The sequence below is a fragment of the Pteropus alecto genome, unplaced genomic scaffold (assembly GCF_000325575.1).
Source record: "Pteropus alecto unplaced genomic scaffold, ASM32557v1 scaffold12, whole genome shotgun sequence".
NCBI classification, from domain to species: Eukaryota; Metazoa; Chordata; class Mammalia; order Chiroptera; family Pteropodidae; genus Pteropus; species Pteropus alecto.
Genome location: NW_006432669.1, coordinates 7686000 through 7691040, shown reverse-complemented (window position 1 = coordinate 7691040; position 5041 = coordinate 7686000). Strand labels below are relative to the sequence as shown.

General features: G+C 34.4%; 1 pseudogene; it reads right to left on the bottom strand.

The window, feature by feature from the left end:
- Window positions 1-2209: 2209 nt before the first annotated feature.
- LOC112476234 lies at window positions 2210-2328 on the bottom strand (annotated as a pseudogene).
- Window positions 2329-5041: the final 2713 nt, after the last annotated feature.

Below are 5041 nucleotides of genomic sequence, written 5' to 3'. Positions count from 1 at the left end.
TGCTTTATATAAAGCCTTAATAATGCCTTTATATAATGCCTTTATTTTCTTGTAGATATTTAATCATGCTCGCTACTCTCAGTCTCAGTTCCTTTCAGTGTTAGCAACAGTTTTGTTAGTATTAGCTCAGATTTCCCTGGGGCTCTGCGGTGTTCAGTCTCGAAGAGTGTGAGGGCGGGGGCCCTCTGGGTTGGGGTTGGGAGCTGTGGCTCAGTTTTGTAACTGCGGCTGGTAAAGATCAACTGTTATTTTTCTGCTGTCCCACTTCCTGCTGTTTGCGTTCATGACTGGTCCCTGCCGCCAGCTGCTTGGAACTCACAACACTCCCAGGCAGGACCTTTCATAGAAGTTGGCACACCTTTTTCCCTCCCTCTCGTCTTGCAGGGATCTCTGGAGGCTGTGAGAGGCAGCTTCTTTGTTTCTCCCAGTCCACCGCCCGACACCTGGGGTTCTGACCTGTGGTAGCTCTTATGCTCAGATACCATGCTGAGATGTGCTGGTGTGCAGTTTGGATGTTTTTTGTTGAGTTTTAGACGTTCAGCTTATTGTTGTTTCAAGGGGAGAGATCTGAGGACGTGTCTCAGTCCACCATGTTTCTGTAAACTCCTTTTTGATTAATCTCTGGCAACCACTAATCTTCTTTGTGTCTGTATAGATTTGCCTCTTCTGGACATTTCATAGAAATGGAATCATACGGTATGTGGCCTTCGGTGTCTGGCTTCTTTCACTAAAAGTAATATTTCCAGGCCTCGTTCATATTGTAGCATATATCAGAAATTTATTCTTTTTATGGCTGAATAGTATTCCATTCCATGGACATACTACATTTAGTTTTCCCATTTATTATTTGAAGGATATTTTGGTAATTTCTACTTTTTAGCTATTATGAATCATGCTGCTATATATCTTTGTGAACACATTTTTTATGTAGACATATATTTTCATTCCTCCTAGAGAATTTGATGTGTTTGAATATTTCTTTAAACAAAAATTCAAGGATTTGGGAACTCTGTTTTCTGCTCAAATTTTCTTTAAACCTAAGACTTCTCTAAAAAAGTCTAATTAATTTTAAAAATGTATGGATTATCAGTTTTTAGTGTGAATGGTGATTTAAGCCTGTGTGTGAAAGAACAACAACATACTAAGAATTTGATTTTTTTCTTTTTTCCCAATATCTTTATTGAGGTACATTTGTCAAAATTGTATATATTAAAAATGCATAATGTGATGCATTGCTATACATATACATTGTGAAATGATTACCATAATCATAATCTATCACTTCACATAGTCACCCTCTTTTCGGGGGGTGGTGGTGATAATGTTTAAGATCTACTCTCTTAGCAAATTTCTAGTATACGATATGATATTATTAAACATAATCATCATCTGTACATTAGAATCTTAGAAGTTATCATCTCACAACTGAAAGTTTGTACCCTCGACCAATATCTCCCCATTCCCCACCCCAGACCTCAGAAATTTACTCTCTGTTTCTGAGATTTTCTGAGTTCTTCTCCTCCTTCTCCTTCTCTTTCTCCTTCCTTTTACATTCCATGTATAAATGATACCACATGGTATATATTTTTTTTGTCTGGCTTATTTCACTCAGCATAATGCCCTCCAGATTCACTTGTATTGTCACAAATGGTAGGATTTCCTTTTTTTTTTTTTTTATGGCTGAGTAATAGTCCAATGTTATATACATATATACATGGCATATGGTATATATGTACTTATATTCAGTAAAAAATATATATGTATATATACATACATACTGCATTTTCTTTATATATTCATCCATTGATGAATAGTTAGGTTGTTTCTATATCTTGGCTTTTGTGAATAATGCTGCAATGAACATGGCAGTGCAGATATATTGATTTTCTTTCATTTGAGGTACTGATTTTGTTTCCTGAAGATATGTACCCATAACTGGGATTGTTGGGTCATATGGTAGTTCTATATTTAATTTTTTGAGGAACCTCCAAACTGTTTTCCATAGTGGCTGCACCAATTTACATTCCCATCAACAGTGTACAAGGGTTCCTTTTCTTCACATCCTCATCAACATTTGTTATCTCTTGTATTTTATTTTTATTTTATTTCACTTTTTTATTATTTAGGTGAGGTGGCCCTTGGTTGACCTCACAGATTGCAAGGACCTTGTCAGCTTACAATCCCTTATTTTTTTATTTTTTATTTTTTATGCCTACAGTATCTGGTTTTCCTAGGTGGTTTCCCATCCAAGTACTAACCAGGCCCGACTCTGCTTAGCTTCCAAGATCAGACAGGATCGGACTTGTTCAAGGTAGCATGGCTGTAGACTATCTCTTGTATTTTTGAAAATAGTAATTTAGCTGTTTTCCAATGCTGATTAGAGTGATTAACAGCCCCATGGAAAAGCCAGGCATGAGGAAAAAGCCATGCCAAGAATTATATCATTTGTCCTAGTTCTGTGTGGCTATCTGGCTTCCACTAATTTCATATCATTGTTAAATAAAATGGAACACACAGTAAGCATAGAAAAGTGTATGGTCTCCGTCTGTGTATAGTAACTTGGAATGCTGCAGGTTCTGTCCTTTAAAATATTAAAAATTATAACATAATACAACCTTGTTTGAGAAAATTAGGAAAAAGAGATGAGCATAAAGAAGACACTAATTTATTTCCACATAAATTACAAATAGCATTGTTAATAATTTTTTTGGAAACCGTGAAATCATATAGTATAGTTTGTATTCTGCTTCTTTCTCTGGTCTATGAACTATGAATATATTTCAGAGGCATCTGGTTATACTTATTTACGAATGTGGTACTGTTTTGTCCTTATGTTCTGCTATAACCAAATTTAGTCATATTAAGACTTCATTTTTTTGTCCTGGAAATTTTCTTTCTAGTCCAAAGCAGGCATTTCTATTTATTTTATCTTAGTGTCAAACAGTGCTAGACTTACATGAGGCAGATAGGACTGGTCTAACCTAAGGGGCATGCTAAAATTTAAAAGTGATGGTGGAGGGGATAGAGGGAATATACCTAAACATAATAAAGGCCATACATGACAAACTCACAGTTAACATTATACTTAATGGTGAAGAGCTAAAAGTGTTTTCCTTAAGATCAGGAACATGGCAGGGATGTCCGCTTTCACCACTTTTATTCAATATAGTATTGGAAGTCCTAGCCATAGCACTCAGATAAGAAAAAGAAATAAAAGTCACCCAGATTAGAAAAGGAAGAAGTAAAACTGTCATTATTTGCAGATGACATGATGCTATGCATAGAATACCCTAAAGAGTCCACCAAAAAATTATTTTAACTAATAAATGAATTCAGTAAAGTAGGAGGATACAAAATTAATATGCAGAAATTGATTGCATTTTTATACACCACTAACGAACTATCAGAAAGAGAAAATAAGAAAACAATCCCATTTACAACTATATAAAAAAATCTAGGAATAAATTTAACCAAGGAGATAAAAGATCTGTATTCTAAAAATTATAAGATGTTGAAGAAGAAATTGAAGAAGATACAAATAAATGAAAGCTACTACTGTGCTCATGGAAGGTAGAATTAACATTGTTAAAATGTTCATACTACCCAAAGCCATCTACAGATTCAATTAAATCTCAATCAAAATACCAAAGGCATTTTTTTCACAGAACTAGAACAAATAATCCTAAAATTTATATGGAACCATTAAAGACCCTAAATAGCCAAAGCAATCTTGAGAAAGAACAAAGTTGGAATTATCTTGCCACCTGATACCACACTGTATATGACTGGTCTATAGTAATCAAAACAGCACGGTACTAGCACACACACACACACAAAAGGCACATAGATCAATGGAACAGAATAGAGAGCCCAGAAATAAATCCGGAACGATATAGTCAGTTAATCTGTGACAAAGGAAGCAAGAATATACAATAAGATAAAGATAGTCTCTTCAAAAAATGGCATTCAGAAAACTAGACAGATTTATGCAAAAAAAATAAAAAGAAAAGAAACTAGACCATTTTTTTTATATCATATACAAAAATAAACTCAAAATGGATTAGAGACTCAAATGTAAGATGACAAAAACCATAAAATTCTATTGCTCTTAGTAATATATATATATTTTTGCTATATCTCCTCAGGCAAGGGAAACAAATAATAAATAAACAAGTGATACTATATCGAACTAAAAAGTTTTTACACAGCAAAGGAAACCAACAAAACAAAGACAACCTACTAAATGGGAGAAGAGATTTGCCAACAATACATGCAATAAGGTGTTAATGTCCAAAGCATGTAAGAAACTCATACAACTTAACACGAAAAAGACAAACAATTCAATTAAAAATAGGCAGAAGGCCTGAATAGACATTTTTCCAAAGAGGACATACAGATGGCCAATAGACGTATGAAAAGATACTTAATGCCACTAATCATCAGAGAAATGCAAATTAAAACCACAATGAGATATCACTTCACACATGGCAGAATGGCTATCATCAATAAATCAACAAATGACAAGTGTTGGCAAGGATATGGAGTAAAGGGAATCCTCGTGCACTCGTGGTGTTACAAATTGCTGTAGCAACTGTGGAAAAACAGTATAAAGGTTTCTCAAAAAATTAAAAATAGAACTACCATATGACCCAGCAATCCCACTTCTGAAGAAATCTAAAACACTAATTCAAAAAGATATATGTGTCCCTACATTCATTACAGCATTATTTACAATAGCCAAGATATGGAAGCGACCTAAATGTCCATCAATAGACCACTGGATAAAGAAGAAGTTGTACGTATATACAATGAAATATTACTCAGCCATAAAAAAAAAAATGAAATCTTACCACATGCAGCAACATGGTTAGACCTAGGTGGTATTACGCTAAATGAAATAAGTCAGACAGAAAAAGACAAATACCATGTGATTTCACTTACATGTGGAATCTGAAAAACAAAATAAACAAAACAGAAACAAACTCAGAGATACAGAAAACACACTGATGGTCGCCAGATGGAAGGGGGTTTGCGGGACTAA